This window comes from Zeugodacus cucurbitae, chromosome 6 (assembly GCF_028554725.1).
Source record: "Zeugodacus cucurbitae isolate PBARC_wt_2022May chromosome 6, idZeuCucr1.2, whole genome shotgun sequence".
In the NCBI taxonomy this organism is placed as follows: Eukaryota; Metazoa; Arthropoda; class Insecta; order Diptera; family Tephritidae; genus Zeugodacus; species Zeugodacus cucurbitae.
In genome coordinates, this window is record NC_071671.1 from 30,898,698 (window position 1) to 30,926,164 (window position 27,467).

Here is a 27,467-nt window from a genome sequence, read left to right on the forward strand (position 1 = left end):
TTACCGCTGGTGGGGGGCAATGATAGACTTGCATTGAGTGAGAATTTAATTCATTCTCAAATGTTAAAACTAGCTGTATCAAATATTTCTTACCGCTGGTGGGGGAAAATAAGTGATAGTCTAGCCTTATTGAGAAATTATTTCATTCTAGTTTTATTTTGGTTTTTTACTTACTTATATACAAATTTTAGAATTATCTTAAGAACTAATTATATGTGTATGTGTGTATGTCTATATCTATATTTTATATGTTGCACGATAAGGGGTTATTTCAAATGCACACAAGCAATTGCCCCAATGTATTTTTATAACCAATAGGTTATCTTGTGCATACATATAAATATGTTTATTTATTAGTAGTTGAGTGCATGCGTGTTGCATATAGATGCATGCGTGCCTCATATAAATGTATGTGTGTTGCATGTATGCGTGTTTTTTTTTTTTTTTTTTTTTTGTTTCGGAGGGGGAATCTTTCATAGATACTGTCAAAAGCAGACAGCATGCACGATTCATACTGCGCGCTAAGGTACACCTCTTTCGGGACCACGCCTACAAAGTATTTTACTATGCTAGACTTGCGTAGCAGTACACCTACGTACTAAACCCTTAACTCCGACTGCAGTTCACTGGACCCACGGGACTGCCGCTAGGCATTGCTTCGCAGGACCAGACTCAGCCAAAATTGGCTCTTCGTCAGCGATTTTTTAATCTACTCCTCGCTAGCTCTTCTTTTTTCGCTACTGCGTTGCATTTCGTTTCTTCTTAGTTCCTGGAGGGCAATTGCGGACCATGTTTTTACTTTATTCCACACGATTTTACATTGTATCATGTGGTGCACAATATTTTCTGGAGTTACGCGTTCTTTTATAAGAGTCTCTATTTCCGCTCTCTCTACTTCATACTTTGGACAAGTAAAGAAAATATGCTGAACACTTTCTCTCCCGTCACCGCAGAAGGAACAATCGGTTCCGTCATCGTGGCCGTATTTGACTGTTTTGTAGGTATGTTATACCCGTCGATATTAAGGGTTATATTTTCTACTTTTTTCCTACTTGTTATTAGAACTGCTTCAGTTTTCTGTCCTGCTAATTGGAGCTTATTTGCCGTGAGCCAGTTTTTTATCTTTAAAGCAGCGTCTTCACATAATCTTTGTATTTGACTCAGCTCCTTTCCTACGACGGTTACTGCAATATCGTCCGCGTATCCTATAATTTGGACTCCCGTTGGTAGTGGAAGTCTCAACACTCCGTCATAGAGTACGTTCCACAACAAGGGACCTAAAACCGAGCCCTGCGGTACCCCACCCGTCACCCTGTACTCTTTGGATCCCTCGTCAGTGTCATAGAATGTATGCGTGCAACATATAATGTATGTTTGTTGCATATTAATGCATATATGTTTATGTGTTTATTTATGTATACAAATTTATGTTTTATATATAGCTCCTCGGATTTGCTAATGCATGTTCAATGATATTTGAACATATTGCCGAGGGAAAGAAATGATTATATAAAATTAGTGGACTGTATAAATTTTATAAATATTGAATAATATTAATTTTAGTTCGTTGTTGCTGATCTTCTCAAGGCCTTCTCGCAGCTTTCTCTGCTCCAGTTTACTTATTTGAAGAGTAGTTAGTTGGTCTTCTGCAATTTCCTTTATGGTTTTCACGATCGGGTCCAGCTTCGGATTGATGTCGCTTTGCATTTTATATATTTGTATGTTGATTGAAGTGATGTCTTCGAATGTTGTAGTACAGTAGTTGGTGTCCCCGCATTTTAATAACGTTGAAAGTTTGCATGTTTGATCGGTAACGCCAGCTTTCCACATTTCTCCAAAATGTGGGTCTGCCGGAGGAGAAAAATGCCAAGTTATTTGCTCATTGGCGAGAATATTGCTCTCGACTTCTTGATCTCCAGTTTCAGCCTTTTCATTTTTAATTTTATGTATGTCTACATCTGAGGTTTCATCCGCATCAGTTGATTTTTCTTCAGAAGTAGGGTGTTCAGTAGTCTCTTCCTTTTCAATTTTATTTGCTTCTTCTTGTAATTCTGTAATTTTGTTTTCGTTCCTTTCTTTCTCTTCTTCTTCTTCTACTTTAATATTTTTAACTAATTCATTTGCAGAAGATAGAGAGAATTTTGGAATCATTATAAAATCTTCTTCTTCTACTTTCTTATCTTCAACTAATTTAGTTGGTCTCTTCTTAGTTTTAGAAAATAGATTGAGATCGGGAACAATTATAAACTCTTCTTCTTCTGAATCACTTGTTTTAACAAATTTAGTTCGTTCAACTTCAGAAGATAGGTTTGGAGATAGGTTTAATTTATTTTTTAAATTTGGAATATTTATCAATTCCTCTTTTTCTTTTTGTATTGGTTTTGTTTTAACCAGCTTTGTTGTGGTAGATGAAGAGAATTGTGGAATTATTATAAATTCTTCTTTATCCAAATTACTTCGAAAAGTATTTTTTGGCTCTTCTTGTTGTGATTGTCGATTAAAATAACAAAGCTCTTGAAAAAATTCATCACCTATTTGGTCATATATGATTTCAATTTCTTCATTGAAATCTAATTCGTTTTTCATCTTCTGAATATCATTGTATAATGATTGCAAATAGCTTAGTTGATAATTCTTTATCGTTAATTCTAAACTTAGATTTTCCATTTTATTTTTGAAGGTTTCTATTTTCCTCATGATCATGGATGTTTTTCGATCCAGATATTGGTATTTAGGTTCAGTCTTCCACATTTTGTAGAACCTTATTGCTATATTCTCGCGACAAAAATTGTTGTTTTTATATTGTTAATATGCGGGAATATGCACCCGTCTTACAATTATTATTTTATTTTGCCTGAATTATAAACAGGGCTTTAATGTTGCCTGTGTAAATAACAGGTCTTTTTATTTTGCCTGTGTAAATAACAGGGCTTTTTATTTTGCCTGTCTAACAGCCGGTTTCACGAAAGTTTTTAATTGAAAATTAAGTTTCATTTAATTTTAATTTTAATTTTTATTTAACTTTGCACTTAAATTTCCTGCGTTTCACCATTATTGACATTTGGCATCAAAAAAATTAAAAGGCAGGGATGTTAGTAAGAATAACAGCTGATTTATGTAAACAAATAAGTTGTATTTCTTTGTCAAAATGGTAAACAAATGGGAATTCAGCTGATAGAAAAGCGTAACCATGGTTACATATGACAGTATTTAAATAATATTTAAATGGCAAAGCGTGACCATTTAAATAAAAATTAAGTCTAATGGTGGAACTGAAATTAATTATTTTTCACTTAAATTTGTTTCGTGAAACCGGCTGTAACTAACAGGGCTTTTTATGGTGCCTGTATAAATAACAGGACTTTTTATTTTGCCTGTATGACTAACAGGGCTTATATTTTGCCTGTATTAAATTCAGGGCTTTTGTTTTGGCTGAGCTCTTTCATAGGCTCGATAGGACCAATGTAAGAAACATCCGGCTTACCAATTTTTATAAAACAATGTAGTTTCTAACAAACCTTACCGCTGGTGGGGGGCAATGATAGACTTGCATTGAGTGAGAATTTAATTCATTCTCAAATGTTAAAACTAGCTGTATCAAATATTTCTTACCGCTGGTGGGGGAAAATAAGTGATAGTCTAGCCTTATTGAGAAATTATTTCATTCTAGTTTTATTTTGGTTTTTTACTTACTTATATACAAATTTTAGAATTATCTTAAGAACTAATTATATGTGTATGTGTGTATGTCTATATCTATATTTTATATGTTGCACGATAAGGGGTTATTTCAAATGCACACAAGCAATTGCCCCAATGTATTTTTATAACCAATAGGTTATCTTGTGCATACATATAAATATGTTTATTTATTAGTAGTTGAGTGCATGCGTGTTGCATATAGATGCATGCGTGCCTCATATAAATGTATGTGTGTTGCATGTATGCGTGCAACATATAATGTATGTTTGTTGCATATTAATGCTTATATGTTTATGTGTTTATTTATGTATACAAATTTATGTTTTATATGTAGCTCCTCGGATTTGCTAAGGCATAAAAGAATGCATGTTCAATGATATTTGAACACCCACCACATAAAAACGATTTACCAACGAACAGGAAGCAACAGCCTCGGATGAGCAACCCTAATATTGATGACGACCACTGCAAACGTATTAAGGACTACGATATAAGGGCATGCACCTGGAATGTCCGGACCCTTTATTGCTAAGGTTCCTCTACTTAGCTGGTTGATGTCCTCGTAAGAGTAAAGACTGACATCACCGCCATCCAATAAATGCAATGGACGGGACAAGGACGGATGAAGGTGTTGGATTTGTGGTTGGAGATAAACGCCGTCGCTGAGTCCTGGCATTCACTCTGGTGGATGAACGACTAGCCACAATCCGCATCAAAGCGAGGTTGTTCAACATAACACAAAACCACCGGTTTTACGCCCATATCCTATTGTGGAAGTGTGAGGACACCCGTATCAACACCACCCTATGCCAAGGTGTTGAGGTACCCGTGCCGAGGGCTGAATGGTCAGCTGGCGGTAAATAATAGCTGACCGCTAACGGTCCCCTCCGATGCCCGGGCTAGGTCGGAGGTATCAAAATGCCTTCTCTACGCATACCGGCTCTGCGGACGAGTGACAACCCTTTCCGGACTACTCATGGGACCAAAACATGAACAAACAAACAACTACAACAAAACTACAACAACCAACTTGACGACAACGGCTACGACTACTGGAACAGAAATGACATATCGGAATCCTATAACGGAATCCGATGAGGACAAACTACTCGCCTCCAGCCAGAAGACGAATAAGAGTACTACGGGGCGTACCAGCCATAGTACGGCGGTAGTGACAGCAGCAACAACAAATAAATCTGATGTGGAAGCTTCCACCTCCAAAGCAGCCACGAGCACCAACCAAAGTGCACTGCGCAACCAGCGCAAGAAACGCAAAAAAAAAACAAAATCAACTGAGGAAAAACAGGTACCAGAGGGCAGTCTTTGTGCTAGGAAAGGGCAGCCGGCACCCCAGTTCATGAATCAAAGGAAGCAATCTGAGCCTCAAGAACAACAAATAGAGAGCACAAAACCGAGCAGTTCCCAAAAAAGAAATCGCTCACTCATCGAACCGCAAGGCACACTGCCCAAAAAACCCAGGCAGAGTGAAGGTGAGCAAAAAAGTACAACAACAGCAAGACACTTCTGCGATGTTGCAAAAGATAGCCGACAAGTAGCCATCATTGACGGCAACTCCTTCTCACCAAGCACGGTGCAAGAAAAATGGGTTTAGATCGATGTCAAACTGTCAAGTATGGTGCTAAGCTATGTACTTGACAACCCGGCGGGTCCCCACCCTTCAAGGTGACTACCAAGGCCTGATAGTAAACAGAAAGAAAATAAAATACGCTATATATAGTTTCACACCATTTAAAGCGGCAGGTCCAGACGGGATTATGCCCATAATGCTGCAAAAACTGGAAGAACCAATAAGTCAAAGGCTTGAAAATATATACAAAGCAAGTATTCAACTGTCTTACATCCCAAGAAGTTAGAAAAGAACTAAAGTGGTATTCCTACCAAAACCAGGCAGAAGAACACATGAAAATGCTAAGGATTTTAGACCTATAAGCCTCAAATCCTTCATGCTTAAGGTACTAGAAAGGCTAATGGATATACATATAAGATCAAGCATGGAAGGAACGTTATCCAAGTCCCAACATGCATACATAAAGGGCCGATCGACCGAAACAGCCCTTCATGAGGTGATAAACGTAATTGAAAAATCACTACATTACAAACAATATACAATGGCTGCATTTCTCGATATAGAGGGAGCCTTTAATAACATAGAAGTAAGCACGATCATTAATTCTCTGACGAATGGTGGTATAGAAGATACGGTGTGCAGATGGATTCAATCAATGCTTAGATATAGGAAAATCTTAGCATCAAATGGCGCTACAACACAAATAAGTTATGTGCGTAGAGGGATTCCTCAAGGAGGGGTCCTCTCCCCGCTCCTATGGGTTGTAGCGCTGAACGAAATACTCCTTCAACTTAACGGCGGAGGGATGAAAGCAGTAGCATATGCAGACGATATAGTGTTGTTGGTATCAGGCATGTTTCCATCAACAGTCAGCGAGATTATGGAAAGAGCACTACGCAGGCTAAACATATGGGCTACAAACAATGGACTAGGTGTTAACCCTAATAAAACAGAACTGATGCTTTTCACAAGCAGAACCAAAATTCCCCAGTTTCATCTTCCAGTACTAAATGGTACAACACTCTCATTGTCTCCCACAGCTAAATACTTAGGAGTGGACTATGGACATAGTGATATTCTAAACCAACTTAGAACACAAGTCTATAAATCAGACTATATTCTCCCAAAGCTGGATTTCAATAGTAACTTCCAGGTGAGGATACCCTCTAGACGAGAATGGAGAAGGGGAAGGATAGGGGAGGAAGATACCATATCAGTATATACCGACGGGTCCAAAATGGACTGCGGTGTAGACAGGGGCTTGTCTGAACGAATCGGCGGCCGAATTAATACCAAGCCCGCTAGGCTCGATCAGAAGAGAGCCTAATTTACAATTTCAACTATTAGCAAATAACAGATGGAAAAATACAACTAAATGCAAAATAGCCAAACAGATATAGCCAAAATATGACATAAAGAGAACTAACGACTTATTAAATAAGTCAACAAACAATATTTTCAGACTAACTGCTACCATAACAGGGCACTGGCCATTTGGAGAACATGCGTCGAAAATGGGTATGCCCTACAATAACATATGCCGAAGTTGCGAACTAACAGGGAATAAAGAAACAATTTTCCACTTCCTCTGTGAATGCCCAGCCCTATCGCAGATCCGTCACAGAACACTGGGATTCCATCAAGCATCAAACCTCGAATGGATGTCTACAAAAAGCATAACGGATATAAGTAGTTTCATCGAAACCACAAAATTGTTTGAACGAGAAGCTTAAAGATGACAGCAAATAAAAAAAAAAAAGATCAACGACTAGTGCATCAAAATGGCACAGATAGTGCTAATTGAGACCGAACTAAAACAGGGCAGCACTCCTACCTACCTACCTACCTACTCGAATTGCACTCGTCCTATCTGAGAGCACTCATCAGCATCTCGGTATAAGGGAACTGTGGAACGGCATCTCAAACTCACTGCGTACAGCTGCAGCCGAAACAATTGGATTTCGGCCAGGATAAAAAATGAGCTTTTACGATTAGGATTGCCGTCTTGCAGCGGTGTGAAAACAGACTGCCTATCTCGCAAACGACCACAGCTGAAGAGGGAAGTGAGACGCATTTGCAGACAAAAAAAGAAAGAGGCCGAAATGCGTGAGTATGAAAAGCTTAAAAAGCTGGCCGACATGGGTAATGCTCGAAATTCCCCTTTCGATGACGATGGAATAGATGTTCCATTATCCGACTATGAAGAAATTCGAATAGCAATTACCCGCTTGAAGAACAACAAAGCAGCGGGGGCCGATGGATTACCGGCCGAGCTATTCAAATACGGCGGCAAAGAACTGATAAGGTACATGTATCAGCTTCGTTGTAGAATATGGTCGGAAGAAAGCATGCCTGACGATAGGAATCTTAGTGTGCTCTGCCCAATCCATAAGAAGGGAGACCCCACAATCTGCGCCAACTACCGTGGTATAAGTCTCCTCAATATCGCATATAAGGTTTTGTCGAGCGTATTGTGTGAAAGACTAAAGCCCACCGTCAACGAACTGATTGGACCTTATCAGTGTGGCTTTAGACCTGGAAAATCTACAATGGACCAGATATTCACCATGCGCCAAATCTTGGAAAAGACCCGAGAGAAGAAAAATCGATACTCACCATCTTTTTATCGATTTTAAAGCTGCCTTCGATAGCACGAAAAGGAGCAGCCTTTATGCCGCGATGTCTGAATTTGGTATCCCTGCAAAACTAATACGGCTATGTAAGCTGACGTTGAGCAACACCAAAAGCTCCGTCAGGATCGGGAAGAACCTCTCCGAGCCGTTCGATACCAAACGAGGCTTCAGACAGGGTGACTCACTATCGTGCGACTTCTTTAACCTGGTGCTGGAAAAAATTATAAGAGCTGCAGAGCTAAACCGAGAAGGTACAATCTTCTACAAGAGTGTACAGCTCCTGGCGTACGCCGATGATATTGATATCATCGGAAGCAACAACCGCGCCGTTTGTTCTGCTTTTTCCCGCATGGATAAGGAGGCGAAGCGAATGGGTCTGGAGGTGAATGAGGACAAGACGAAATATCTCCTGTCATCAAGCAAACAGTCGGCGCATTCGCGTCTTGGCTCCCACGTCATTGTTGACAGTCATAACTTTGAAGCTGTAGATAATTTCGTCTACTTGGGAACCAGCATTAACAGCAATAACAATGTCAGCCTTGAAATCCAACGCAGAATCACTCTTGCCAACAGGTGCTACTTTGGACTGAGTAGGCAATTGAAAAGTAAAGTCCTCTCTCGACGAACCAAAATCAAACTCTATAAGTCGCTCATTATTCCCATCCTGATGTATGGCGCTGAAGCGTGGACGATGACAACATCCGATGAGACGACTCTTGGTGTTTTGGAGAGAAAGGTTTTGCGCAAGATTTATGGTCCTCTAAACATTGGCAACGGCGAATACCGCAGACGATGGAACGATGAGCTGTACGATTTATACGACGACATTGACATAGTCCAGCGAATAAAAAGACAGCGGCTACGCTGACTAGGTCATGTTGTACGAATGGAAGAAAACACTCCAGCTCTGAAAGTATTCGATGCAGTACCCGCTGGAGGAAGCCGCGGAAGAGGACGACCTCCACTCCGGTGGAAAGACCAAGTGCAAAGTGACCTGCCTTCACTTGGTGTTTCCAGTTGGCGCCAAAAAGCAAAAAGGAGGAATGAGTAGCGCGCTCTGGTGGATTCGGCTATAATCGCTTAAAGCGGTTCCTACGCCAAATATATATATATATATATATATATAAATATACTAATAAGTAAGAAGATAAATGTTTTTTTTTGTAAATTCATATAACAAAATATATTTATTTATTAATACAGGAGATATGTATATTAAATTCAAATAGATGTTATCAATGTATTTCTGTTAAAAATTCCTTCAACTTGTATTGCTACCTACAGAAAATTATAGAACAGGGAATTCGTTTGAGGTAAAATGAGGGATTTTCGTATCGTGTCATCTTTGGCCGTGAAGTCGTGTCCATAAGAACGTGTGTATTTTAATATTTGACAGATGATGCCTGCCGCTTTTTTAAAGGATTTATTTCCGAGCTCGTACTGATGATTTTATAAAAATATTAATATGGGTTTTATGGTAGAACTACCCGATTTATAGGTTCAAATATCAGCGTTTATGTGAGAACTTACACTAATCCGCGAGGTGTAGGCTGTTGAGTAGTTTAACTCAGGATTTTAAAAGATGTCGCCATACAAAAATTACGCTTCAAAATCACTTCACCGAAGTGTGAGTGTGAGCGAAGTGAGCATTTCCTTTGATTTGGTTCTTTTTAATAATTGTTGTTTATTAAAATTAAATATTCATTAAATAACGATGAAAACTTCAGCTTAAAAGATCTTGAATAACAATTTATTCAATATTATATGGATTAATTTGTAAAATGTAATACGACATAATTGCCAAAAACAGCACTATCTGCTAATTTTTTTTTTTTTTACTTTTGCTAGCTGTGCGAGTAACTTGCCATTTTTGACATTTTTTCTCTTCCAAAGGCCAGCAATTAGTATACAGATCTAATGTCACAGCCTCTGTCAACAGTTACGAAGTGTGTTTCTTTTCAGCTAGTAGGTGCTGGCTACTGCTGGCTTTCAGAAGAAGAAGAGTACCAAAAATGACACAACGGATGAAAGAAAAAAAGGAAAACGAATATAAATTATCAGATTGCTGCTTTTGGCAAATACATCGTATTTAATTTATCAATATAATATTGAACAAAATTTTTGTGAAGATATTACATATGAGTGAAAACCAGCTGATTTATAAATCTCCAACGGAACGGAGAACAGGGTAGATTTGTGAAAGGTTTAGATGTAATCTAAACCATTGTATAGAGAAGTAGAGAAACTATCAGCTGATAAAACGTAAACAATCCACAGCTGAGAGATGTTCATGGAGAACTGTCAAGTAGTCCCCGGGGGTGAGTTTCTTTGGGCATCCAAGATGGATGACTTTTTACCGGAAAATGGTTGCATTGTAGAATTTTTGCGAAATTTATTGAAAAGTTGTACAAAAAATATCGATTATTTGAAAGCATTTAATACTTTTTCGATAAAAAAAGAGTTCCTTTTTTCACTAATTGTTGCAATACCTCGTTCTACTTCCAAATTTAAGAATAATGAAAACATTTATTTGGGCTTCATTTTATCGAATGTGGTGGCATAATTATTCCCCACAGAAATATGGTAGCAAGAATTGAGCAACCATGTATGTTATTTGACAGTTATTCTAGTTGTTGTTTTTGCTTTTCATAATTAAATTTTTATTGGGATAGGGTGGAAAAATAATAACACGAACAAGTTATAAAAAGGTAGAATATACGTATTAATTATGAAAAAGGGCACAATGAACAGAATTTAATTTCATATAGCTAATATATAATGTATTGTACTCATTTGAAAAAATAGTGTAATCTTGAATTTTTATGATTTATGTGATTTAGCGTCAACTATTTAAAAGGGATACATATTTCTATATTTGAATGCAGTAACTTGGTAAATAATTGTTGCACCATTTGAAAAAAAAACCTTAACTCCGTATGTAGGTCTGCTGCCATAAAGTGGCCATACATGACATACAATTAATGTTAATTAATGTTTAAAAGAAAAAAAATGTTTTCATATAATGTATTGTCTAAATATAGACAAATACATAAAAATGTAACAAATTTATATCATTATTATAAGAAGGGTTATTTTAATAACTGCTTGATCTCTCCCATGTTTATTCAGCGCGTAAAATCGATTTGTATTTAGAATAAAAATTTACACATGCATATTTACTTACGTATAAATTGTATTTTCCATTCCCAATTTTGTCAATGAATACTTCAAAATAATTAAATTATAATAATATATAAATTACTGCTTACTTTTCGTACCATATCGCAATATCGCATTACAATACTATTTCGAGAATCCTACTTATAGTAAAATAAATCTTCTCGTTTCAATTAAATAAAATATTTTCGAATAATTATGTTAGGTATTCATCCCTATCAAGAAGAATTAATATAATTTAATTTCGTAATACTAAATAACATCATAATAATACCAAAAATTCGAATGGTAATAAACAATAATACACAAATTTTTGATTATGTGAAACCCTTTTTGGGGAATATGAATTAGCTCAACATAGGCGGCCATGTTGGCTCAAATGTCAAAAATAGTTTCTGGAGGTGGGTTTTTGGAGTTACTCTACTTCTCTATACAATGATCTAAACACTTAAAATTTGCGGTTGGAACATAATATAACATAACATTGCCATATATAAATACTGTCAAATAAGAAATCTGTTTAAAAGGTTTTCATGTGCCGAATGCATAATATAAAATGGAAATCTGTTAAACTTTGTGAATTCTCATTTATTCAATTATGGACTGTTTCAGTGTTGCCTAAATACTTTCGATTAAAACCTCAAAAAAATATAGATTTTAAGTATAGAAAAAATTACTATAATTCAGCTAATACTTCTTTGCAAACATTTGTTATTTTTTAATGGTTTTATGAAAAAAATCTCCTTTTTATTTATAATGTACAAACTTTTATAACTTCAAGGGACGAGTTCACAGTAATTAGTTAACCAATGACAACAGCTTAACCAACTACTTTTTTATTTACAATGCTTGGCTACCCTGCAAGACAAGTAGAGTCACTTATCTTATGGAATATTGGTTACCAGTAAAGAAAGCTTGTATCATTTTTTTGGTCTCTCTCGTTCTAGCAGCAGGAAAAAAGTCTCCATTGGTCTTCATTTTATACTACTTTTCCGTTTATAAAAAAAAAATTAAAATTAAAAATTAAAATTGTTTTATTTTTATTTATTTATTATAATTGTTTGATGTATTTACATTTATAAATTAGTATGGTATAATATATTAGAGGATGGGATCCCTGCAAACGTTTTAAGGATAATGCTTTAAGGGCATGCACCTGGAATGTCCGGACTCTTAATTGGGAAGGTGCCTCTGCCCAGCTGGTTGATGTTCTCATACGACTAAAGGCTGATATCACCGCCATCCAAGAAGTGCGATGGACGGGACAAGGACTGAAGAAGGTGGGTCCTTGTGACATCTACTACAGCGAACGTAAAAAGGAGCGCAAATTTGGTGTTGGATTTGTGGTGGGAGAGAGACTCCGTCGCCGAGTCCTGGCATTCACCCCGGTGCATGAACGTCTAGCCACAATCCGCATAAAAGCGAGGTTCTTCAACATATCGCTTATTTGCGCCCACGCCCCAACGGAAGAGAAGGACGATGTGATCACAGATACTTTCATTGAGCGCCTAGAACGCACCTACGAGCGCTGCCCCCTCCACGATGTCAAAATCGTGCTTGGCGATTTCAACGCTAGAGTGGGTAAAGAAGGTGTCTTTGGCACAACAGTGCAATTCAGCCTCCATGACGAAACATCGCCAAACGGCCTGAGGCTGATCGACTTCGCTGGGACCCAAAATGGTCGTCTGTAGTACCAGATTCCAGCATATGAAAATACATCAAGCTACTTGCCTGTCTCCAGACCGAAACACGCGTAACCAAATCGATCACGTTATGATAGACGGAAGACATGTCTCCTGCGTTTTAGACGTGCGTATGCTCCGACGACCAAATATAGACTCGGACCATTATCTAGTAGCAGCAAAGATACGCATTCTCGACTTGCACTCCTGCTCTCTGAGAGCACTCATCAGCATCTCGGTATAAGGGAACTGTGGAACGGTATCTCAAACTCACTGCGTACAGCTGCAGCCGATACAATTGGATTTCGACAACGATGAGGATTGTCGTCTCGAAGCGGACAGAAAACAGACTGCCTACCTCGCAACGTTGAAAAAGACCACAACACGAGCGGGATGGGATAGATATCGACAGATGAAGAGGGAAGCGAGACGAATCTTCAGACAAAAAATGAAAGAGGCCGAAATGCGTGAGTACCTACTGGGCTTTTGGAGGGAATACTTTTTCGATCTGCTGAATGGCAGTGAAAGTACAACACCAGGAGATGGCGAACCCGATTCCCCAATCGATGACGATGGAACAGATGTTCCATTACCCGACCATGAAGAAATTCGAATAGCAATTACTCACCTGACGAACAGAAAGCGGCGGGGGCCGACAGATTACCGGCCGAGCCTTTTAAATACGGCGGCGAAGAACTGATAAGGTGCATGCATCAGCTTCTTTGCAAAATATGGTCGGAAGAAAGCATGCCCGACGATTGGAATCTCAGTGTGCTCTGCACAATCCACAAAAAGGGAGATCCCACAATCTGTGCCAATTACCGTGGGAGAAGCCTCCTAAATATCGCCTATAAGGTTCTATCGAGCGTACTGTGTGAAAGACTAAAGCCCACCGTCAACAAACTGATTGGACCTTATCAGTTGGCTTTAGACCTGGAAAATCCACAACTGAACAGATATTCACCATGCGCTAAATCTTGGAGAAGACCCGTGAAAAGAGGATCGACACACACCACCTTTTTGTCGATTTCAAAGCTTGTTGACAGCCATAACTTCGAAGTCGTAGATAATTTCGTATAGCTGGGAACCAGCATCAACAACACGAACAATGTCAGCCTTGAAATCCAGCGCAAAATCACTCTTGCCAACAGGTGCTACTTTGGACTGAGTAGGCAATTGAAAAGTAAAGTCCTCTCTCGACGAACCAAAATCAAACTCTACAAGTCGCTTATCCTTCCCGTCCTGCTTTATGGTGCAGAAGCTTGGACGATGTTAACATCAGATGAGACGACACTAGGAGTTTTCGAGAGAAAGGTTTTGCGGAAGATTCATGGTCCCTTAAAGATTGGCAACGGCGAATACCGCAGACAATGGAACGATGAGCTGTATGAGTTATACGAGGACATTGACATAGTTCAGCGAATAAAAAGCAGTGGCTACGCTGGCAAGGTCATGTTGTCCGAATGGACGAAAACACTCCAGCTCTGAAAGTGTTCGATGCAGTACCCGCCGGAGAAGCCGAGGAAGGGGAAGGCCTCTATTCCGTTGGAGGGACCAGGTGGAGAGCGACCTGGTTACACTTGGAATCTCCAACTGGCGCCGAACAGCGAAGGAAAGAGAGTTGTCAACGCCAATTACATACGATTTGTATAATTTAACAATATTTTACATTTAAATTATGAATTAGGAAATGAATACATTAGTACTAAGCGCGAACGATTTCCTTATAACTATCCCGTAAGGATCCAACGAAATTAATCAAGCAATATTGTTTGATTGTCAATTCCACACAATCCTATCCCATATTCCCATATGTACATCATAAAAGGGTTCAGCTCGTCGGAAAGAGGTTGTGCAACTGCTAATCTAAATGTCAGAAGGGATTTGTTGTTGTCTTGTTCATCATGCCTGAAAAATATTTAGAAATAGAAATGGTTATTAACGATTAGAAAATATTAATATATTTGTATTCGTAGTACAAACCTAAGAAAAGCTGTAGCTATTGTAATCCTCCATTTGTATATATATCCACAGAGCTTAATGTTTGTAATAACTAAACAAAAACTAAACAACTTTTTAACATCAAAATAAAAAAAATTGGACTAATGCATCTTAACTAATCACGTACCTACTAAGGTTATTTACAAAATAATAATCCATTACTTTGGACACAATGCATCTTAAGTTTCACTAATCACGTACCTAATGAGGTTATTAACATAAATACTATTATCCATTATTTTGGATACAATGCAACAGATGCATTTTTGTACATACATATGTCGTAACGCCTTAGGATATGGGTAATTTTTTATTGTTTCTGTTTTCTCTATGTGTTTTTGCTCCATCAATATCTGATGAAATCCAGACTCTATTCTGTGCACTTTACAAATTCAACAAATTTCTAATTTGTAAAAATTTGAAATTTATCAAGCATTTCGTGTTCTGTATCTAAAATAAAAAGCTTTTTTCTTGAAAAATTGTTAAGAAGTAAAATGCTCTTGATAAATAAAATATCTTGTTGTGGATAGTTGTGAACATTGTATATGCCTACAAGTAGCAAAAGAATCAGCTGGATAACGGGAAATTTTTCACAGCTGAGATCACCTGTTCGATTTACTACGTATTTCGACCCAGAGTTTTAAATAAACGTACTGAAAATGGAAATATTTTATATATTTTATTTCCTCACCACCTCTGAGGTTGCAATATAGGCGCGTTACCAATTTTTTTAGTATATATATAGTTCAAGAAATAACGATCTAAACAATCTACTATGCAATAACAATACATATAAAAGTAACCCACAGCGAAATCTTAACTAAAAAACAAAATAATAGTGGTGGAGAAAAGTGTTCTAAACCTGGTACACGAAACGGTTTAAAAGCACAAAAAAACAATAATAAGCGTACAAACTAATTCTAACAAAAAAAAGTCGTCCTTTCAAAATATCAAATCAAATGAAAATTACATTAAATTATGAACAAAAATTCAAAAAAGACAAAACCACAGACTCATATTATATTCCGACCCATATAGACAGTTAGTCAAACGGACCCAGATTTAATTCCAACTAATATCGACAAACAAAAAAATTACTAATAATTTACTAAAAGTAATAAATATTGTAGTATAACACGGCAACTCGACATTGTAGATTTGGGTCTTTTTTAGTACCACGCAACCCGCGCGAAGTGTCCATTGCCTTGAGTTGTTGTTGTTCATAGTACCAAAATCTGCACGACAACCCGCGCCAAGTGTCGATTTAGTAGTATTTATCGACGTAAGTCCTCGCGAAATGTCTTGCGTTTTCCTTCATTCTATTGCATTCGTATCGCAAATTCTTTATATGTATTTTAGATTATCTACTTGTAGGTTTATACAATGGTTGTGAAAGTGAATTTCTTGTAATGGAGATATTTTACTTTTGTCGTTATTTTTACACAAAGAGGAAATATATGAACCGTGAATGAGCCGTTTTTATATTAAGAAGTTTATTTTTCCCTTTTTTTGTATAAAAATGTGGAGATAATGAGGGTAATTTGAGGAAATTGTTTTCTATATATATATTAGCAAATTTTTGCCAACAATGAACAAAATTTAGATTTCGTAGTCCCCAAGGAACTTTTCTGAAGCTAAACATAACATCCAACTAAATCAAAATTGTTATTAATGAAAAATTTTTAAAAATATTATAAAGGACATATGTATATATGTATATGTTATGTAGTATTCTATGGCTTTACGGGGGAGCAAAAGACTAGGGGCAAATCCAAATATTATCATCTATATAGTTGCTGTTGTAAAACCAAACCAAATACTTTGCATCAGGTCTGGGAGGCTTCAGTCGATATCTCGACATCAGAATCGGATATATATGCTGATAACCGGTCAATCGTAAACCAAACTTATCAACGAAGCCACAATGAAGAAGGCTCGGTTAAAACAAATCCAAATATCCAAATAACGACCTTCTACGTGAAAATAATAGGGCCAGATTCGAAGCATGGAATATTTGTGCACTCTCAGAAACTTCACGTCTAAACCAAGAGCAACGGATTTACTCTGAAATTGAAGTTAAATTATTAACTAATTTGCAACAAATATTGAAATGCATGTGAAAAAGTACGTTATAGAATAATTCAAATATTTTTTTCAATTCAATTCAATATAATTGGACAGAAATCAGCTGTTTCTGTTTACATTATTTTGTTTCCCACAAGTGTGGGGAAAAGCTATGCATACTGAAGCTTTTTATTTTATCAAAATTGTCACAGAATACCAAAAAATTTCTTTCTTGATAAAAATATGAAAAAAATTTAAATTTTTTTGTTACTTTGCCAAGTGCACAGAATAGGGCTGTAAATCTATTGTGGAAAAGTATTTCGATTCTCCCAGATTAAAGAGAATCACCTAGGGATTATGCATTGGATATCTGTCGGTTATGGTTTTTTCATTTATTTTTTTAAAGTCAATGATCATTCTTAATTTCGGACTTCCGTCTTCATTTATTCCTTTTTTAGGAACGACCCAAACGGGAGAATTATATGGACTTTTACGACGTATAAATCCTTTTTCTAGCAAATTTTCGATTTCCTTATTAACAAAATTATTCGCAAATATTGAATAAGGATATTGTTTTGACCATATAGGTTTATCATCCTCAGTCCTAATTTCTGCTTTAATATCTGTTCTAAAAGGTAAATCCATGTTCACGTTTTGATGATGATGATTAATTATTTTAATAATGTTACGAAAATGGCACCAGAACCAACTAGAATTGACAATCGAAATCGATAACTTGCCAGATCTATCTAGACATCGATATTCGTAGTTGCCAGAATGTTTGAGTGACGATAACATGTTAGCAATCGACTATATAAGGGCTGCCGGGCTGGCACCAAGACACAGTTCTAATAAGAGAGTTGTCGAGTGAGGATAATTCTAAGGAGAGAGTTGTCGAGTAAAGTGTAAACAAGTTATAAGTTAGAGTTGTAAATTAGAGTATTGAGTAATAAAGTGTTAAGTTTTAAGGAATTGGAAATAAAGATTAGTGTATAGCCATTAAAGTGTGTCTTTTATTTGACAATCCAGTGGTCGAACTCAGGGTAAAGTTTCAGCGTTAACAACAGATTTGGAAATCCGTTACAATAACATCCTTTCTTAACAGTGGTATGCAGAAATGTTTTGTTTCATTATCGTTATATGATAATTCATTAGACATTTCAAAATTATTTGTTTTTAAAATATTATGAGCATTTGCTTCATTTATTATTTGTTTATTCGTAGTATCATTTCTTATTTCATTTTGGCATTATAAATTTTTTTCGATAATTTTGCCAGTATTATCTTTGGTAGGTGTCTCAAGATGTTTTTCTCCCCAGAGGTTTACTATAATTAAATCATTGAGAAAATTTACAGCCCTATTCTGAAAAAACCTCATAACTGAGTTGTGAGGAAAAATTTGTGAGGTTTCTTGTGACGTATATTTTGTGAGTCTATTCTGGCTCGAACCTCATAAGAAAAAAGCTTAAAAAAGTCACCAATTGAGGTGAAAAGCATTTTGCTGTCAAACAGTTGTTTCAAAAGAAATAAATCCAAAATAAATACAAATTGATGTAAAATTTGTAAACAAATGAAACAAATGAAATTGCGTATTTACAGTCGAAAGTTAAAAAACAAAAGAATTATAAAACAAGTAAGGAAGATATGGTTTTTGACCCATAAGTTGGCGGAACCACGCCCATTTAAAATTTTGTATACCATTTTGAGAGCAGCTCTTCTGTACCATCTTTTCAATGAAATCTAAGGTTTCTGGTTGTTTTCCTTACTGAACTTACTGAATTTTTAGTAATTTTCAATACAACCTTTGTATGGGAGGTGGGCCGTATGACCCGATTTCCTTCATTTTTGTACGGTATAAGGTAGTACCTAAAAGAAACGACTCTAGAAAGTTTCCTTGATATAGCTTAATTAGTTTGCGAGATATGTACAAAAAACTTAGTAGTGGGCGGAGCCACGCCCACTTCCCCAAAAAAATTACATCCAAATATGCCCCTTCCTAGAACAAGCTTTTGTACCAAATTTTCGGTTATTGCCATTTTGTGGAAGTGGCAATGGCCCGATTACTCACATTTTCGAACTTAACCTTCTTATGGTGCCAAGAAATACGTCTTCCAATTTCATTTTCATTAAGATATCTCAATTTTTACTCAAGTTACAGCTTGCACGGACGGACGGACAGACGTCCCGGATTTGAACTTTTTTCGTCACACTGATCATTTTGATATATATAACCCTATATCTAACTCGTTCAGTTTTGGACTTGCAACCATATAATACTCTCGTAGCAACTTTGTCTGTGGCTGTGAGGCTGTGCGTCAGTGTCCTTTGCTTTACAAAAATAATGCGTCCTTATCGGATCGTAGAGTTTTAGGACTCTAGAGTTTTAGGACTTAGGCAGCAAATCGCTCAACAAATGAAAATGCAAGGTATGTACGTCCAAATTGCTCCAGATTCGGTTAAACACAATTATTCGATAACTGAACTTTTATAGAGGCCATTTTTTTCAAAGAACAATTCCTCCATGCTCGTTATAGCACTCAAATATTTACACATTTGTTTACAAATATTGCTAAAAACCAAAACAAACACAAATATTTTTGTATTGTGATGGCTGCTTTCACACGTCACAGATAATTGTGAGCATTTGAGCTTTTGAATTTTCTCCAGCATAAGGTAATCATCACAAAATCCAAAAACCTCACAATAGTGAGTGTGGTGATTTTTGTGAGGGCATAAGAATAGGGCTGTTATTTTCTCTGTTTTATTATCCCCGTAAATCAATGTTCTGTTTGGGATATTAATCGTGGCTCCGATTTTATTTAAGAAATTAATTCCAATTAAAAGATCGCTTTCTAAATTGTCAATTTCATAAAACCGTTCCTGTATACCCAACAGATTGATATTATGAAAGTGTTTTATTATAGTCGAACCATGAATGGTTCTTACTCTCTTCTTAATTACTAAAATGTTTTTATTATGATAAATTCCAGCCCGTATATATGAGCTGGTTGCCCCCGTATCTATAAGAATTCTAAAGATTTGCCCCGTTTTTGTATCGGTTTTAATAACATAAGGCAAATCTGAGTTTACCCTAAAAAATGGTTCTCACCAATATTATTTATTCTTTGAATTATTGGCTGAGGTAGTGTGCTTATTTGTGCACTTTCAATAAACCTCTTTGCTATATTCGTTGGTCGATAATTGGTCTGCCAATTATACCTGTTACTTCTAACATCTGGTTGGTTTATTTGCATAGCACTGGGCCTATTTGTTAATTGGATTGATTGATCCACTTCCATTGGTTCTGCATGGTTGGAATATATCTGGTATGAATTATTTTGGTTGAAATTCCTTTGAGGGTACCTTAAATTATTCTGATAATGCGGATATCTTCGATTAGCTTGAGGCTGGTTTCGTGAACCAATTTCATGGTTGTTTTTAGTAAATTGCAAAGCAAATTGGGATCGCAATTGGTTTGAATGGAGTTCTTGTGCTTTTACAAGACCATTTGGCAAATCGGTAGGTGTCAACGTAAATAAAATTTAGTTTAAAAGATAATTTAAACCTGATATAAATGTTCTAAGCGCGGTTTCGCTATTCTTAATATTTAATTGTCTTGTTATTTCGGAATTTGTTCCGTGCGTCATTATGGTTTTATTAATTAATAATGTCAATTTCTGATTTCATTATAGTAATCTATTAAGGATTTCGATCCTTGTCGCATAATGCTCATTTCTTGGTCAATTACATGAATTGGCCTTCTATCCGCAAACGCAAAGTCTAACCTAGAAAATATGGCCTCTATATTTAAAACAGTGCCATGGGTTGTCAAGATGTCATTGGCATTGCCAACAATCTGGTTTTGTAGTATTGTTAGGGCTCCAAAATATCTCCAACTTTCTTCTATATAGAGATTCATAGAATTTTTTGCAGCTTCTCTCCAGCTGACATAAGAGTTGCCAGAGAATCTTCTAAAGACTTTATTATATCTACATTTTCGTTGCATGATATCTTCTTCTTCTTGACTGGCGTAGACACCGCTTACGCGGTTATAGCCGAGTCCAAAACAGCGCGCCACGCATCTCTCCTTCTGGCAGTTTGGCGCCAATTGGTTATTTCAAGCGAAGCCAGGTCCCTCTCCACCTGGTCCTTCCATCGGAGTGGAGGTCTCCCTCTTCCTCTGTTTCCACCAGCGGGTACTGCATCGAATACTTTCAGAGCTGGAGCACCTTCATCCATTCGAACAACATGTCCTAGCCAGCGTAGCCGCTGTTTTTTTATTCGCTGGACTATGTCTATGTCGTCGAATAACACATACAGCTCATCGTTCCATCGTCTGCGGTATTCGCCGTTGCCAATTCTTAAGGGACCATAAATCTTCCGCAAAACCTTTCTCTCGAAAACTCCTAGTGCCGTCTCATCGGATTTTGACATCGTCCACGCTTCTGCACCGTAAAGTAGGACGGGAATGATGAGAGACTTGTAGAGTTTGGTTTTTGTTCGTCGTCGAGAGGACTTTACTTTTCAATTGCCTACTTAGTCCATAGTAGCACCTGTTGGCAAGAGTGATTCTGCGTTGGATTTCCAGGCTGACATTGTTATTGCTGTTAATGCTGGTTCCCAGGTAGACGAAATTATCTACAACTTCAAAGTTATGACTGTCAACAGTGACGTGGGAGCCAAGACGCGAATGCGCTGACTGTTTGTTTGACGACTGGAGATATTTCGTCTTGTCCTCGTTCACCACCAGACCCATACGTTTCGCTTCCTTATCCAGTCTGGAAAAAAGCAGAACTAACGGCGCGGGTGTTGTTTCCAATGATATCGATATCATCGGCGTACGCCAGTAGCTGTACACTCTTATAGAAGATTGTACCTTCTCTATTTAGCTCTGCAGCTCGTATTATTTTCTCCAGCATCAGGTTAAAGAAATCACACGAGAGTGAGTCACCTTGTCTGAAACCTCGTCTGGTATCGAACGGCTCGGAGAGGTCCTTCCCGATCCTGACGGAGCTTTTGGTGTTGCTCAACGTCAGCTTACACAGCCGTATTAGTTTTACGGGGATACCAAATTCAGACATCGCGGCATAAAGGCAGCTCCTTTTCGTGCTGTCGAAAGCAGCTTTAAAGTCGACAAAGAGATGGTGTGTGTCGTTCCTATTTTCACGGGTCTTCTCCAAAATTTGGCGCATGGTGAATATCTGGTCCGTTGTTGATTTTCAAGGTCTAAAGCCACACTGATAAGGTCCAATCAGTTTGTTGACGGTGGGCTTTAGTCTTTCACACAATACGCTCGACAGAACCTTATACGCGATGTTGAGGAGGCTTATCCCACGGTAATTGGCGCAAATTGTGGGGTCTCCCTTTTTGTGTATTGGGCAGAGTACACTGAGATTCCAATCGTCAGGCATGCTTTCTTCCGACCATATTCTGCAAAGAAGCTGATGCAAGCACCTTATCACCTGGAGGATGGAGTCATATGTAGAAGTTCACGTAAGTGAGGAAAGTGGAGGATGGAGTCATATGTAGAAGTTCACGTAAGTGAGGAAAGTTTCTGACTGTCATTCACTTGGGAGTGGCCAGGAACGATTCTTTTACATGTGGCTCAAGCAGCTCACGACTTCCGGTCTTAGACCAAGTATCCTCTGGGTAGCCAACAGACATCCGTTTGGAGGCGAGCTAAAGTGAGAAGGCGAAACCCGCCTATGCGGTTGTAGGGTTTGGAACCCACCACATAAAAACACCCCCCAATGAAAAAGAAAAAAACAGCCTCGGATGAGAGACCCCAATTTTGATGACGTTGCATGATATAGAATCGTTAATTTTCTGAGTTTCATACTCAGTTACATTTGTTGCATTAGTTAATGCTTTTAATTCATAATTCAACTGATCTATCTCAGTTCATAAATTACTGGTTTGTGTAGCTATTATTCTAGCTATATCTTCTACTGTAAAATTATTGACTGTTATTTTATATTTTATTTATTTTATTTTTTTCAATTGTTTCTATCACTAATAAATATATTTTCTTTTATTACCTACAATTTCTGTTTATTAAATACTTATTGTTTTGATCCTTTCTGGGAAAGGATACTTTTTTATTCTGGAGGGTCTAGAGTTCAGAATCGCAGAATTGAGTTTATATTATAAACCGGAGGGTCCCCCTTGCGGTGGTGAATCGCGGTTTCAAAATGTTTTGTTATTCGGCTGGTCGAGCCATGCATTATGTTTTTGTTTTTATAAAGCTTAAATACTAGTTGTTTGTTGTATTTTTTATATATTTAATGTATAAATAATATAATAATTAATATTGTTTTCTTTGTCTTATGTACGGTCACTTGTGAGTTTCATGCTTGTTATTAATACAATACTCACAGTACAAGAGCTTTTCGAAATTAATACAAGAGGAATTAATATTTATAATAATTACTACTAACTTGTTGTCGTTGAAGTTGTTGTTATTGCTCTGCCTTTGGCGGTTGGAGCTGCTTCTTCAATTGCCAACTGATTTCTATGAGTTGACTTTATAACTTGCGCACTTTAAAAATATGTTGTTGTTGTTGTTGTTGTTCTTTTTATTAAAATTAAATTATTTATTTATCCACTTGATTTTGTAAATGGATTGTTCGATATTCCAAGAAACTGTGAGTGATGTATCACTTTTTTAATAACAATTTAGTTGGAAATTTAAATATTTCGTTTCGTTTGCTATTTTTTCGAAAATGGATTGATTGTATGTTTTTTGTTCACTTTTCTTGCGATTTCGCAATACTTGTTTGCGTTTGTTTGTTTTTAAACCGAACCGTTTAAAACATTTTGGTCCATAGGAGTTTTTTATTTCTCCTGACAGGATCGCCAATTAATTTATTGACCTTATGTAAAAGGTTTTTAACAAATAAAAAACGAGTATTTAGTCAAGCGATCGAAAAACGTCCGAGTCTTGGAAACGACTGCCGTTTTATCTGTATTTTACTTACTTTTATACAATCCTGTTCTTAAGACTAAGTACAAATATTCTTACAATCTAATAGTCATCTTTTAAACATATGTTCCACTTTAGACGCGCTACATGTGGTAAATGAAAAGTTCATCTTACAATCTAATGTGTGTGACGAATGTCCACTTAAAATCACGTGTGGTAAGTGAAAAGATCATCTTACAATCTAATGTGTACAACGAGTGTGTAACAGGATTCTTAATAGTAGATGTGCCAATGACATATTGGTCACATTTGTTTAGTAGTTCAAATTGCAATATCTTATCGGTGGAGTTAACTTGCATTTATAAGTTCGATAAATATTCAAAAACACTTAACAAAATAAAAGAAATATTTAAAACACACTTTCCTCCATTCACTTAAAATTTTATTTTCAAATGAACAGCGGCCATAGCGGCGATTTTTGTTTTCAGTTATAATAAACTTAAACACATTACATTTATATATAAATAAATATTTTTAAGTTACAAACTATATTTAAAGGTTGTTAAGGTGGATATTACCCAACTATAACAAAAGTACATTCTGAGTTCAGTGTGTTTACTCTCTATGGCCTTTTTCTCCTTCGCTTCGCAATCCTCCTCCATTAGCTCAGATTCTCTTAGGCTAGTATTGTCACTGGCGAAGCGAAGGAAATTTCAGTCGAACTTCGACAGCTCGAATTGGGAGTGGCGAATTCACAAAGAATAGGCGAAGGAAACGGCGAAAACGAATATTTCCCTGCAAGACAGGTACCGGCGAATTCTTCGGTGAAATGCCAGGGAGCGGTACTAGCAGTTTCAATGAAAGTTTCTATGCCATTCTTAAGGGCGAATTGACAAAAGTACCCGAAACTATAGTGTACGTCCCTTTCTTACACATTAAATTCATAATTTAACAAGTTATATATACCTCTTGCACAATTCTGTGAATGGTCTTGGTACGATCCCGGATGAAAGACCCAAAACTGCGAACCAAAACTACATGTGCACTTTCAGTACTGTTCTTGGTACTATTACGGATGAAAGACCCAAAACTGCGAACGAAAACTCCACCTGCACTTTCAGTACTGCGACCCACAAAAGCCCAGAAAATATACCCGCTATTTTCGGTTAGTTCTACCAAAATCCCAAATGAGAATTTAATAACATTCATCATCAATTATATTTCATATTTATTGAAAATAACACGCCATTTAGGTGTTTATTATTATATTTACTTTATACATCTATTATCGTACTACACTATATACATACGTAAAACGTATTGAATAGTTCAACAAATTTTGCCAGGAAGTGTAAGCTGCGCACATTATGTGAGGACTCTTTTGCTTTCTTTAGGACCTGTTCTTTCATTAAATTCACTAGTACTAGATTCATCTGGGAGGAAGGTTTCTATAGAATATAAAGTAAAATTTGAATATTTATAAAGTTTGTAATAAAAGTTGGTAATAATTAACTTATGTTTCAGGAATTCTAAATCTAGCACGGCACCGTTCAAGTCTTAACATCCATGCTCTTGCTGTAGTATTTCCATTGAACTAATTTCGGTGAATTTATGTCCTTGTAAAGAGATACTACAACGTTATGATTCCTCAATACAAGGTGAAAATGAATCAAAAATGTCCTCCTAATTAAACATACAAAAAGTTGTTTAATTTCTATGAGCACAAACATTCACTTAAATTTACCCTTTAATTTCTGTGTTTTAGCTGCTAATGGCACGGCCAAGTGCCGGTAAGCCCAAAACTACTGAAACTGCTTTGCCCTCTAGCTCATTGGCAAAACCCAGTTGACACACGTCGTGATAATAAACGGTTTCAAAAGCACCTAACTAAATCGTTCCAATTCTCGTGCTTGTGTTCACCAACAGGTTTAATTGCACGTAAAAAAGTGACATTAAACTTAATATCTGGTGTGTAAATGATTTGTGTTCCATGTAGCAGCGTTTGGATCCATAGTTCTGGATTTGCTTGCTGCACATATTCCATCGCTCCGAAAGTTCTACGCTGCTACAATATATGATATGAGTTTTGAAATATCTGTGTGGAAAATTAATTAGAATTTAAGGCAAGATAATATTATTATATTCAACAATTATTTGCGTATTCAATGGTTTCGCCATTGACAATTGTTGGCGTAGCTTCTATTGCGTGCTTCGAATTGACAGTGCAATGAAGTATTACTGTATCACCCTCTTCAATTCCATATTTTGGCTTTAGACAACTTTTATTTTACGTTTTACTTATTTAAAAAATGGGTGCTTCAATAATTTAAACTTTAATTAGGCTGCAGATCACTGATTTAAATAAAACACACAAAATAATACTTCACAAGCAGCCATGATATATGTAGCTCAAAACAAAACTTGTTCAAACACGAGAACTTTGGTTGTTTCTTCAAGTGATTGCAAGTGCACTTGTGCAGCAGTTTAGTAAATAATTAGGGTTACGTATGTACAGCGAGTGTCACTTAAAAAAAAATATAACTGTATTTTCTGTATTTTCAAAAATTAAATAAAAATTATGGTAGTTTGTTTAATATTTGAACTTGTTATATAACAATAAAAACCAAAAAAAAAAAATCAGTAGTTAACTTAACAAAAAAATATTTCATGTTCACAACTCATAAATTTGTGTCTCACTCAAAATCGTACAGAACATTTTATGAAGCAAATTGGTAAATAATAACAAACAATCTTAGTTTAATACTTAGTTGGGCCGCCCTTGGCGTTTTTCAAAGTATTAATCGTTTTTAGTATCGAATTGACTAACTTTTGCATGTATCGCGAAATTTTTGCTCCACTCTTCTTTAAGAGCCATTTCCCTTTTCTCAGCTCTTGGTATTAAATTTTCTTTCAGAATATCTATGAAGCCATACTGGTTCATAATATTGTCGATAAATACCAAATTACCGACTCTGTATACTGACATACAATCCCGCACCATTACGTATCCTCGTCCAGTCGCACGCAAATTGGGTATGCGCATCGTTTTACCTGGTTTTTTGCACAGTTTGTTTGCCATCTAACGCAAATATGTTGAATTTTGACGCATAAATAAAAAAAGTAAGGAAAGGCTAAGTTCAGGTGCAACCGAACATTTTATACTCTCGCAATTTATTGAAGAAATTTTATTAAGATAACACACAAATTTACTCATAAATTCGGCATAAAGTTTAATAGAATAACGAAAATCGTCATATATAGTATATTATATATATATATATTTGGCGTAGGAACCGCTTTAAGCGATTATAGCCGAATCCACCAGAGCGCGCCACTCATTCCTCCTTTTTGCTTTTTGGCGCCAACTGGAAACACCAAGTGAAGCCAGGTCACTTTGCACTTGGTCTTTCCACCGGAGTGGAGGTCGTCCTCTTCCGCGGCTTCCTCCAGCGGGTACTGCATCGAATACTTTCAGAGCTGGAGTGTTTTCTTCCATCCGTACAACATGACCTAGCCAGCGTAGCCGCTGTCTTTTTATTCGCTGAACTATGTCAATGTCGTCGTATAAATCGTACAGCTCATCGTTCCATCGTCTGCGGTATTCGCCGTTGCCAATGTTTAGAGGACCATAAATCTTGCGCAAAACCTTTCTCTCGAAAACCCCAAGAGTCGTCTCATCGGATGTTGTCATCGTCCAC

The 27,467-nt window shown here is 36.8% G+C and overlaps 2 long non-coding RNA genes across 2 annotated transcripts; both read right to left on the reverse strand.

Moving 5' to 3' along the window:
- Positions 1-11,749: 11,749 nt before the first annotated feature.
- Positions 11,750-19,439, reverse strand: LOC128922639 (uncharacterized). The gene is made up of 3 exons (XR_008471828.1): positions 14,911-19,439; positions 14,766-14,846; positions 11,750-14,690 (listed from the first exon to the last, which is right to left on the reverse strand). It is a non-coding gene; the product is annotated as an uncharacterized LOC128922639 (long non-coding RNA).
- A 3,466-nt stretch (positions 19,440-22,905) lies between these two features.
- On the reverse strand, positions 22,906-26,964 carry LOC128922638 (uncharacterized). The gene is made up of 3 exons (XR_008471827.1): positions 25,514-26,964; positions 25,283-25,452; positions 22,906-25,217 (listed from the first exon to the last, which is right to left on the reverse strand). It is a non-coding gene; the product is annotated as an uncharacterized LOC128922638 (long non-coding RNA).
- Between the last annotated feature and the right edge of the window lie 503 nt (positions 26,965-27,467).